Source organism: Tursiops truncatus, chromosome 3, assembly GCF_011762595.2.
Source record: "Tursiops truncatus isolate mTurTru1 chromosome 3, mTurTru1.mat.Y, whole genome shotgun sequence".
Classification (NCBI taxonomy): domain Eukaryota; kingdom Metazoa; phylum Chordata; class Mammalia; order Artiodactyla; family Delphinidae; genus Tursiops; species Tursiops truncatus.
In genome coordinates, this window is record NC_047036.1 from 155,510,043 (window position 1) to 155,522,845 (window position 12,803).

Genomic DNA, 12,803 nt, shown 5'->3' on the forward strand with positions numbered 1-12,803 from the left:
CTTCCTGGACCAGGGATTAAATGTGTCCCCTGCATTGGCAGGCGGATTCTAAACTACTGTGCCACCAGGGAAGTCCCACTGATAGGCTTTTGATATGAGTCTGCAAGCAATTGATTTATTATGGTCTCTGTGCAGTCAAACCTCTCTGCTAACAATAATCTGTATTTGCGGCTGCTATCCAGCACTAGCGTCACCGCCTCAGCTCCACTTCAGATCATCAGGCATTAGATTCTCATAAGGAGTATGCAACCTAGATCCCTTGCATGTGCAGTTCACAGTAGGGCTTGCATTCCTATGAGAATCTAGGAATCTAGGATCTAGGAATCTAGGATCCTGCTGACCTGCCAGGAGGTGGAGCTCAGGCGGTAATGCGAGCGATGGGGAGTGGCTGTAAATACAGATGAAGATTTGCTCGCTCACCTGACACTCACCTCCTGCTGTGTGTCCTGATTTCTAACAGGCCATGGAGCAGTACCAGGCTCTACCAGTGCACGGGCTCTAGGGTGTACAGGCTTCAGTAGTTGTGGTGTGCAGGCTCAGTAGTTGTGGCTCACGGGCTGTAGAGTGCAGGCTCCGTAGTTACGGTGCACGGGCTTAGTTGCTCTGTGGTATGTGGGATCTTCCCGGACCAGGGCTCAAACCCGTGTCCCCTGCATTGGCAGGCAGATTTGTAAACACTGTGCCACGAGGAAAGTCCCCCTACTGCTATTCTTCCCTTCCTCTTTCTTCTCCCCACTGGTGTCCACTAGTTTGTTCTCCATATCTGTGCACCTGTTTCTCTTTTGTTATATTCATTCACTTTATTTTTTTGATTTCACATATAAGTGATAGTATACAGTATTTGTCTTTCTCTCTCTGACTTACTTCACTAAGCATAATACCCTCCAGGTCTATCCATGTTGTTGCAAATGGCAAAAATTTATTCTTTTTTTGGCTGAGTAATATTCCATCGTATATATGTATGAAATCTTCTTTATCCATTCATCTGTTGATGGACATTTAGGTTGCTGCCTTATCTTGGCTATTGTAAATAATGCTGCTATGAACATTGGGGTGCATGTATCTTTTCAGATTAGGGTTTTGATTTTCTTTGGATATACCGAGGAGTGGAATTGCTGGATCATATGGTAGTTCTCTCTTTAGAATTTTGAGGAAACTCCATACTGTTTTCCACAGTGATTCCACCAATTTACATTTCCACCAACAGTGTACAATGGTTCCCTTTTCTTCACATCCTCACCAACATCTGTTATTTATTTGTGATCTTTTTGATGATAGCCATTCTGACAGGTGTGAGGTGATGTGGTTTTGATTAGCATTTCTCTGATGATTAGTGATGTTGAGTATCTCTTCATATACCTGTTGGCCATCTGTATTACCTTCTTTGGAAAAATGTGTATTCAGGTCTTCTGCCCATTTTACAATCTTTTTTTTTTTTTTTTTTTTGCGGTATGCGGGCCTCTCACTGTTGTGGCCTCTCCCGTTGCAGAGCACAGGCCCTGGATGCGCAGGCTCAGTGGCCATGGCTCACGGGCCCAGCCACTCCGTGGTTTGTGGGATCTTCCCAGACCGGGGCACGAACCCATGTCCCTTGCATCGGCAGGTGGACTCTCAACCACTGTGCCACCAGGGAAGCCCTGTTTTTCTTTTGATATTGAGTTGTATGCGCTCTTTATATGTTTTGGGTATTAAGCCCATACGGGTCATATCATTTGCAAATATTTTCTCCCATTCAGTAGGTTGTCTTTTTGTTTTGTCAGTGGTTTCCTTTGCTGTGCAAAAGCTTTCAAGTTTAATTAGGTCCCATTTGTTTATTTTTGCTTTCGTTTCCTTTGCCTTAGGAGACAAATCACACAAAAATGTTTCTATGATTTGTGACAAAGAGTGTTCTGCCTATGCTTTCTTCTAGGAATTTATGGTTTCTGGTCTTACATTTAGGTTTTTAGTCCATTTTGTTTTTTTTAAATCTTAATATTGAGTCTTTATTTTATTTTCATCAAACCTTCTTTATTACTTTATTACCTAACATTTTATTGGGTTGGCCAAAAAGTTCATTGGGTTTTTTTTGAAAGATATTATGGAAAAAACCCGAACGAACTTTTGGGCCAACCCAATATTATATATTGGAGTATAGTTGATTAACAATGTTGAGTTAGTTTCAGGTGTACAGCAAAGTGATTCAGTTATACATATTCATGTGTCTATTCTTTTTGAATTAATTAATTAATTTTTGACAGTCTTGGGTCTTCGTTGCTGTGCGTGGGCTTTCTCTAGTTGTTGCGAGTGGGGCTACTCTTTGTTGTGATGTGTGGACTTCTCATTGCAGTGGCTTCTCTTGTTGCGGAGCTCTAGGCTCACGGGCTTCAGTAGTTGTGGCACCCAGGCTCGGTAGTTGTGGCTTATGGACTTAGTTGCTCCATGGCATGTGGGATCTTCCCGGACCCATGTGCCCTGCATTGGCAGGAGGATTCTTATCCACTGTGTGACCAGGGAAGTCCAACATGTGTCTGTTCTTTTTTGGGGTTATTTTTGTATAAGGTGTGAGAAAATGTTGTAATTTTATTCTTTTACATGTGGCTGTTCATTTTTCCCAGCACCACTTATTGAAGAGACTGTCTTTTCCCCAGTGTATATTCTTGCCTTCTCTGTCATAGATTAATTGACCATAAGTGCACGGGTTCATTTCCGGGCTCTCTGTTGTGTCCCATTCGTCTGAGTGACTGTTTTTGTGCAAGTACCTTGCTGCTTTGATTATTATAACTTTGTGATTAGTCTGAAGTCAGGGAGTGTGGCACCTCTAGCTCTGTTCTTCTTTCTTGTTTTGGCTATTCAAGGTCTTTTGTGTTTCCATACAAATTTTAAAATTAGTTGTTCTAGTTCTGTGAAAAATGCCATTGGTGTTTTGATAGGGATTTCATTGAATCTATCTTGGGTAGTATGGTCATTTTAACAATATTAATTCTTCCAATCCAAGAACATGGGTTTCCGTCATCTTCAGTTTCTTTCGTCAGTGTCTTAAAGTTGTCTCAGTATGGGTCTTTTACCTCCTTAGGTTGATTCCTAGATATTTTATTGTTTTTGATTCAATGGAAAATGAGATTGTTTCCTTAATTTCTCTTTCATATAGTTCATTGTTATGTATAGAAATGCAACCCAATTTCTTTCTTATTTTTCTATTTTTTGGACATGCCATGTGGCATGTGGGATCTTAGTTCCCCGACCAGGGATCAAACCTATGTCCCCTGCAGTGGAAGCACAGAATCCTAACCACTGGACCACCAGGGAAGTCCCCAAATGATTTCTATATATTAATTTTGTATCCTGCAACTTTACCAAATTCATTGATGAGTTCTAGTATTATTTTGGTGGCATCTTTAGGATATTCTATGTATAATATCATGTCATTTGCAAACAGGGACAGTTTTACTTCTTCCTTTCCAATTTGGATTCCTTTTATTTCTTTTTTCTTGTCTTTCTCTTTTCTAGCCTTGACTAGGACTTCCAATACTATGTTGAATAAAAGCAGTGAGAAAGGGCATCCTTGTATTGTTCCTGATCTGACAGGAGATGCTTTTAGCTTTTCACCATTGAGTATGATGTTACCTGTTGACTTATCATGTATGGCCTTTATTATGATGAAGTATGTTCCCTCTATACCTATTTTGTGGGGTGTTTATCATAAATGGATGTTGAATTTTGTCAGAAGCTTTTTCAGCATATACTGAGATGATTGTATGATTTTTATTCTTCAATTTTTTAATGTGGTGTATGACATTGATTGATTTGCAGATATTGAAACTTCCTTGCATCCCTGGGGTAAATCCCACTTGATCATGGTGTATGATCCTTTTAATGTATTGTTGAATTTGGTTTGCTATTATTTTGTTGAGGATTTTTGAATCTGTGTTCATCAGTGATATTGACCTGTAATTTTTTTTGTGTGTGATATCTTTGTCTGATTCTGGAATCAGAGTGATACTGGTCTCATAGAAGGAGTTCGGAAACATTCCTTCCTCTTCAATTTTTTGTAATAGTTTCAGAAGGATAGGTGTTAACTCATCTCTAAATGTTTGATAGAATTCACCTGTGACGCCATCTGGTCCTAGACTTTTGTTTTTTGGGAGTTTTTTTTTTAATTATCGATTCAATTTCATTACTGGAGATTGGTCTGTTCATATTTTGTATTTCTTCCTAGTGCAATCTTGGGAGAGTATACATTTCAAAGATTTTTCCCTTTCTTCTAGGTTGTCCATTTTATTGGTGTATTGTTGTTTATAGTAATCTCTTATGAGCCTTTTGTATTTCTGTTGTATCAGTTGGTAACTTCTCCTTTTTCATACCTGATTTTATCAATTTGGGTCCTCTCTCTTTTTCCTTGCTAAGTCTTGCTAAAGGTTTATCAATTTTGTTTATCTTTTCAAAGAACTAGTTCTTAGTTTCGTTGAACTTTTCTATTGCTTTTTAGTCTCTATTTCATTTATTTCTGCTCTGATATTTATGATTTCTTTCATTCTACTAACTCTGGGTTTTTTCTGTCTTTCTAGTTCCTTTATGTGTAAAGTTAGGTTGTTTATTTGAGATTTTTCTTGTATCCTGAGGTAGGCTTATATTGCTATAAACTTCCAACTTATAACTGTTTTTGCTACATCCCATAGATTTTGGATCATTGTGTTTTTTTGGGGGGGGTTATTTTTTACTTTTATATTTTTAACGTCTTTATTGGAGTATAATTGCTTTACAATGTTGTGTTAGTTTCTGTTGTATAACAAAGTGAATCAGCTATATGTATACATTTATCCCCATATCCCCTCCCTCTTGTGTCTCCCTCCCACCCTCCCTATCCGACCCCTCTAGGTGGTCACTAAGCACCGAGCTGATCTCCCTGTGCTATGTGGCTGCTTCCCACTAGCTATCTATTTTACATCTGGTAATGTATATATGACCATACCACTCTCTCACTTCGTCCCAGCTTACCCTTCCCCCTCCCCGTGTCCTCAAGTGCATTCTCTATGTCTGCATCTTTATTCCCGTCCTGCCCCTAGGATCATCAAAAGCATTTTTTTTAGATTCCATATATATGTGTTAAGATATGATATTTGTTTTCCTCTTTCTGACTTAGTTCACTCTGTACGACAGACTCTAAGTCCATCCACCTCACTACAAATAACTCAATTTTGTTTCCTTTTATGACTGAGTAATATTCCATTGTATATATGTGCCACATCTTCTTTATTCATTTATCTGTTGATGGACACTTAGGTTGCTTCCATGTCCTGGCTATAGTAAATAGTGCTGCAATGAACATTGTGGTGCATGACTCTTTTTGAATTATGGTTTTCTCAGGGTACATGCCCAGTAGTGGGCTTGCTGGGTCATATGGTAGTTCTATTTGTAGTTTTTTAAGGAACCTCCATACTGTTCTCCATAGTGGCTGTATCAATTTACATTCCCACCAGCATTGCAAGAGGGTTCCCTTTTCTCCACACCCTCTCCAGCACTTATTGTTTGTAGAGATTCGATGATGGCCGTTCTGACCAGTGTGAGGTGATACCTCATTGTAGTTTTGATTTGCATTTCTCTAATGATTAGTGATGTTGAGCATCCTTTCATGTGTTTGTTGGCAGTCTGTATATCTTCTTTGGAGAAATGTCTATTTAGGTCTTCTGCCCCATTTTTGGATTGGGTTGTTTGTTTTTCTGATATTGAGCTGCATGAGCTGCTTGTATATTTTGGAGATTAATCCTTTGTCAGTTGCTTCATTTGCAAATACTTTCTTCCATTCTGAGGTTGCCTTTTTGTCTTGTTTATGGTTTCCTTTGCTGTGCAAAAGCATTTAAGTTTCATTAGCTCCCATTTGTTTATTTATGTTTTTATTTCCCTTTCTCTAGGAGGTGAATCAAAAAGGATCTTGCTGTGATTTATCTCATGAAGTGTTCTGCCTATGTTTTCCTCTAAGAGTTTTATGGTGTCTGGCCTTACATTTAGGTCTTTAATCCATTTTGAGTTTATTTTTGTGTATGGTGTTAGGGAGTGTTCTAATTTCATCCTTTTACATGTACCTGTCCAGTTTTCCCAGCACCACTTATTGAAGAGGCTGCCTTTTCTCCATTGTTTATTCTTGCCTCCTTTATCAACAATAAGGTGACCATATATGCTTGGGTTTATCTCTGGGCTTTCTATCCTGTTCCATTGATCTATATTTCTCTTTTTGTGCCAGTACCATACTGTCTTGATTACTTTGTAGTTTTATAGTATAGCCTGAAGTCAGGGAGCCGGATTCCTCCAGCTCCGTTTTTCTTTCTCAAGATTGCTTTGGCTGTTCGGTGTCTTTTGTGTTTCCATACAAATTGTGAAATTTTTTGTTCTAGTTCTGTGAAAAATGCCATTGGTAGTTTGATAGGGATTGCATTGAATCTGTAGATTGCTTTGGGTAGTAGAGTCATTTTCACAATGTTGATTCTTCCAATCCAAGAACATGGTATATCTCTCTATCTGTTTATATCATCTTTAATTTCTTTCATCAGTGTCTTATAGTTTTCTGCATACAGGTCTTTTGTCTCCTTAGGTAGGTTTATTCCTAGGTATTTTATTCTTTTTGTTGCAATGGTAAATGGGACTGTTTCCTTAATTTCTCTTTCAGATCTTTTTTTTTTTTTTTGTGGTACGCGGGGCTCTCACTGTTGGGGCCTCTCCAGCTGCGGAGCACAGGCTCTGGACGTGCAGGCTCAGCAGCCATGGCTCATGGGCCCAGCCGCTCCACGGCATGTTGGATCTTCCCGGACTGGGGCATGAACCCATGTCCCCTGCATTGGCAGGTGGACTCTCAACCACTGCGCCACCAGGGAAGCCCTCTCTTTCATCATTAGTGTATATGAATGCAAGGGATTTCTGTGCATTAATTTTGTATCCTGCTACTTTACCAAAGTCATTGATTAGCTTTAGTATTTTTCTGGTAGCATCTTTAGGATTCTCTATGTATAGTATCATGCCATCTGCAAACAGTAACAACTTTACTTCTTCTTTTCCGATTTGGATTCCTTTTATTTATTTTTCTTCTCTGATTGCTGTGGCTAAAACTTCCAAAACTATGTTGAATAATAGTGGTGAGAGTGGGCAACCTTGTCTTGTTCCTGATATTAGTGGAAGTGGTTTCAGTTTTTCACCATTGAGAACGATGTTGACTGTGGGTTTGTCATATGTGGCCTTTATTATGTTGAGGAAAGTTCCCTCTATGCCTACTTTATGGAAGGTTTTTATCATAAATCGGTGTTGAATTTTGTCAAAAGCTTTTTCTGCATCTATTAACATGATCATATGGTTTTTATTCTTCAGGTTGTTAATATGGTGTATCACACTGATTGATTTGCATTTATTGAAGAATCCTTGCATTCCTGGGATAAACCCCAGTTGATCATGGTGTATGATCCTTTTAATGTGCTGTTGGATTCTGTTTGCTAGTATTTTGTTGAGGATTTTTGCATCTATGTTCATCAGTGATATTGGCTTGTAGTTTTTTCCCTTTGTGACATCTTTGTCTGGTTTTGGTATCAGGGTGATGGTGGCCTCATAGAATGAGTTTGGAAGTGTTCCTCTCTCTGATATATTTTGGAAGAGTTTGAGAAGGATTGGTGTTAGCTCTTCTCTAAATGTTTGATAGAATTCGCCTGTGAAGCCATCTGGTCCTGAGCTTTTATTTGTTGGCAGATTTTTAATCACAGTCTCAATTTCAATGCTTGTGATTGGTCTGTTCATATTTTCTATTCCTTCCTGGTTCAGTCTCAGAAGGCTGTGCTTTTCTAAGAATTTGTCCATTTCTTCCAGGTTGTCCATTTTATTGGCATATAGTTGCTTGTAGTAATCTCTCATGATCCTTTGTATTTTTGCAGTGTCAGTTGTTACTTCTCCTTTTTCATTTCTAATTCTATTGGTTTGAGTCTTCTCCCTTTTTTTCTTGATGAGTCTGGCTAATGGTTTATCAATTTTGTTTATCTTCTCAAGGAACGAGCTTTTAGTTTTATTGATCTTTGCTATCGTTTCCTTCATTTCTTTTTCATTTATTTCTGATCTGATCTTTGTGATTTCTTTCCTCCTGCTAATATTGGGGTTTTTTTGCTCTCCTTTCTGTAATTGCTTTAGGTGTAAGGTTAGGTTGTTTATTTGAGATGTTTCTTGTTTCTTGAGGTAGGATTGTATTGCTATAAACTTCCCTCTTAGAACTGCTTTTGCTGCATCCCATAGGTTTTGGGTCGTCATGTTTTATTTTGTAATTTTATTTATTTATTTTTTGGCTGCGTTGGGTCTTCATTGCTGCATGTGGACTTTCTTTAGTTGTGTCGATGGGCTTCTCATTGCGGTGGCTTCTCTTGTTGTGGAGCAGGGGCTCCAGGCATGCAGGCTTCAGTAGTTGTGGTGCATGGGCTCAGTAGCTGTGGCTTGTGGGCCCTAGAGCGCAGGCTCAGTAGTTGTAGCGCCCAGGCCTAGCTGCTCTGCAGCATGCGGGATCTTCCCAAACCAGGGCTCGAACCCGTGTCCCCTGCTTTGGCAGGCGGATTCTTAACCGCTGCGCCACCAGGGAAGCCCCGTCGTGTTTTTGTCATTTGTTTCTATGTATTTTTTGATTTCCTCTTTGATTTCTTCAGTGATCTCTTGGTTATTTAGTAGCTTATTGTTTAGCCTCCATGTGTTTGCATTTTTTACAGTTTTTTCCCCCTGTAATTGATATCTAGTCTCATAGTGTTGTGGTTGGAAAAGATACTTGATACAAGGTCCATTTTCTTAAACTTACCAAGGCTTGATTTGTGACCCAAGATATGATCTATCCTGGAGAATGTTCCATGAGCACTTGAGAAGAAAGTGTATTCTGTTGTTTTGGGATGGAATGTCCTATAAATATCAATTAAGTCCATCTTGTTTAATGTGTCATGTAAAGCTTGTGGTTCCTTATTTATTTTCAGTTTGGATGATCTTTCCATTGGTGAAAGTGGGGTGTTAAAGTCCCATGCTATGATTGTGTTACTGTCGATTTCCCCTTTTATGGCTGTTAGCCTTTGCTTTATGTATTGAGGTGCTCCTATGTTGAGTGCATAAATATTTACAATTGTTATATCTTCTTCTCGGATTGATCCCTTGATCATTATGTAGTGTCCTTCTTTGTCTCTTGCAATAGTCTTTATTTTAGAGTCTATTTTGTCTGATATGAGAATTGCTACTGCAGCTTTCTTTTGATTTCCATTTGCATCGAATATCTTTTCCCATCCCCTCACTTTCAGTCTGTATGTGTCTTTAGGTCTGAAGTGGGTCTCTTGTAGACAGCATATATACAGGTCTTGTTTTTGTATCCATTCAGCCAGTCTGTGTCTTTTGATTAGAGCATTGAATCCATTTACATTTAAGGTAATTATTGATTTTATGTATGTTCCTGTTACCATTTTCTTAATTGTTTTGGGTTTCTTTTTGTAGGTCTTTTCCTTCTCTTGTGTTTCCTGCCTAGAGAAGTTCCTTTAGCAATTGTTGTAAAGCTGGATTGGTGGTGCTGAATTCTTTTAACTTTTGCTTGTCTGTAAAGGTTTTAACTTCTCTATCAAATCTGAATGAGATCCTCGCTGGGTAGAGTAATCTTGGTTGTAGGTTTTTCCCTTTTATCACTTTAAATATGTCCTGCCACTCCCTTCTGGCTTGCAGAATTTCTGCTGAAAGATCAGCTGTTAAGCTTATGGAGATTCCCTTGTATGTTATTTGTTGCTTTTCCCTTGCTGCTTTTAATATTTTTTCTTTGTATTTAATTTTTGATTAATATGTGTCTTTGCGTGTTTCTCCTTCAGTTTATCCTGTATGGGACTCTCTGCACTTCCTGGACCTGATTGACTATTTCCTTTCCCTTATTAGGGAAGTTTTCAACTATAATCTCTTCAAATATTTTCTCTAACCTTTTCTTTTTCTCTTCTTTTTCTGGGACCCCTACAATTCGAATGTTGGTACGTTTAATATTGTCTCAGAGGTCTCTGAGACTGTCCTCAATTCTTTTAATTCTTTTTTCTTTATGCTGCTCTGCAGTAGTTATTTCCAATACTTTATCTTCAGGTCACTTATCCGTTATTCTGCTTCAGTTATTCTGCTATTGATTCCTTCTAGAGAATTTTTAATTTCATTTTTTTGTTGTTCATCATTGTTTGTTTGCTTTTTAGTTCTTGTAGGTCCTTGTTAGGCGTTTCTTGTATTTTCTCCATTGTATTTCCAAGATTTTGAATCATCGTTACTATCATTATTCTGAATTCTTTTTCAGGTAGACTGCCTATTTTCTCTTCATTTGTTTGGTCTGGTGGGGTTTTATCTTGCTCCTTCATCTGCTGTGTGTTTCTCTGTCTTCTCATTTTGCTTAACTTGCTGTGTTAGGGGTCTCTGTTTCGCAGGCTGCAGGTTCGTAGTTCCCGTTGTTTTTGGTGTCTGCTCCCAGTGGGTAAGATTGTTTCAGTGGCTTGTGTAGGCTTCCTGGTGGAGGGGACTGGTGCCTGTGTTCTGGTAGGTGGGGCTGGATCTTGTCTTTCTGCAGGGCAGGGCCGCATCCAGTGGTGTGTTTTGGGGTGTCTGTGAACTTAGTATGATTTTAGGCAGCTTCTCTGCTAATGGGTGGAGTTGTGTCCCTCTCTTGCCAGTTGTTTGACATGGGACGTTCAGCCCTGGAGTTTGCTGGTCGTTGTGGGGAGCTGGGTCTTATTGTTGAGATGGAGATCTCTGGGAGAGCTCTCGCTGATTGATATTACGTGGGGACAGGAGGTCTCTGATGGTCCAATGTCCTGAACTCAGCTCTCCCACCTCAGAGGCTCTGGCCTGACTCCCAAGCTGGAGCAACCAAGACCCTATCAGCCACACGGCTCAGAAGAAAAGGGAAAAAAAAGAAAGAAAAAATAAATAAATAAAATTATTAAAATAAAAAAATAATTTAAAAAAGAGAGCAACCAAACCAGTAAACAAATCCACTAATGATAACAAGTGCTAAAAACTGAACTAAGATAAACATAAAAATCAGAAACAAATCAGTCGCAGACAGCAAACCCCAAGTCTACAGTTGCTCCCAAAATCCACTGCCTCAATTTTGGGATGATTCATTGTTTATTCAGGTGTTCCACAGAGGCATGGTACAGCAAGTTGATTCTGGGGATTTAATCTGCTGCTCCCCAGGCTGCATGGAGAAATTTCCCTTTCTCTTCTTTGTTCGCCCAGCTCGTGGGGTTCAACTTTGATTTTGGCCCCACCTCTGCGTGTAGTTCTCCCTCAGGCATCTGTTCCCCACCCAGACAGGAGGCGGTTAAAGCAGCGGCTGATTAGGGTGCTCTTGCACATTCAGGCCTGGAGGAGGGAGGGGTATAGTAGTTATAATTGGAATGTGGGGTGAGCCTGTGGTGGCAGAGGCCGGTGTGGCATTGCAGCAGCCTGAGGCGTGCTGTGTGTTCTCCCGGGGAAGTTGACCTTGGCATTGGCGGGCTTCACAGGCTCCTGGTGTGTGTGTGTGTGTGTGTGTGTGTGTGTGTGTGTGTGTGTGTGTGTGTGTGTGTAGTGACCTGTGCTTGCACACAGGATTATTGGTGGCTGCAGCAGCAGCATTAATGTTTCATGCCTGTCTCTGGGGTCCAAGCAGCATTAGTGTTTCATGCCTGTCTCTGGAGTCTACGGCTCATACATGTTTCTGCGTTCCACAGCTCACACCCATCTCTGGAGCTCATTTAGGCGGTACTCTGCCTTCTGTGGGCAGACGGGGAAGGAATCCCTTCTCCTTGCACACTCTGAAACAATGGTCTCTTGCCTCTTAGGCAGGTCCAGCCTTTATCCTGGACTCCCTTCTGGCTAGCTGTGGTGCACTAGCCTCCTTCAGGCTGTGTTCACGCAGCCAACCCCAGTCCTCTCCCTGGGATCTGACCTCTGAAGCCCGAGCCTCAGCTCCCAGCCCCCACCCACCCCAGCAGGTGAGCAGACAAGCCTCTCAGGCTGGTGAGTGCTGGTCGGCACCGATCCTCTGTGTGGGACTCTCTCTGCCTTGCCTTCTGCACCCCTGTTGCTTCACTCTCCTCCATGGCTCTGAAGCTTCCCCTGCGCCCATCCCCCATCTCCGCCAGTGAAGGGGTGTCCTAGTATGTGGAAACATTTCCTCCTTCATAGCTCCCTCCCAGAGGTGCAGGTCCCATCCCTATTCTTTTGTCTCTGTTTTTTCATTTTTCTTTTGCCCTCCCCAGGTACCTGGGGATTTTCATGCCTTTTGGGAAGTCTGAGGTTTTCTGACAGTGTTCAGTAGGTGTTCTGTAGGAGTTGTCCCACATGTAGATGTATTTTTGATATATTTGTGGGGAGGGAGGTGATCTCCACATCTTACTCTTCTGCCATCTTGAAGGTCCCTCCCTGTGTTTTCGTTTGTCTCCAGGTATTTTTTAAATTTCATCTTTGATTTATTCAGTGATCCATTGGTTGTTCAGTAGCATATTGTTTAGCCTTCACATTTTTTTGTTTGTTTGTTTTGCAGTTTTTCTAATAGCTGATTTTTAGTCTCATAGCACTGTGGTCAGAAAAGATGCTTGATATGATTTCAGTGATCTTAAGTTTACTGAGACGTTTTTTGTGGCCTAGCATGTGATCTATCCTGGAGAATGTTCCTTTTGCACTTGAAGAGAAGGTATATTCTGCTGCCTTTGCATGGAATGTTCTAGATATATCTATTGAGTTCATCTGGTCTAAAGTGTCACTTAAAGCTAGTGTTTTCTTATTGATTTTCTGTCTGGATAATCTGTCCATTTATGTAAGTTGGGTGTTATAGT

At 40.3% G+C, this 12,803-nt stretch overlaps 1 protein-coding gene across 3 annotated transcripts in view; it reads left to right on the forward strand.

Moving 5' to 3' along the window:
* The window catches only part of IBA57 (iron-sulfur cluster assembly factor IBA57), a 74,512-nt gene that overhangs the window by 31,634 nt on the left and 30,075 nt on the right, over window positions 1-12,803 (forward strand). The gene's annotated exons all lie outside the window — the stretch shown is intronic.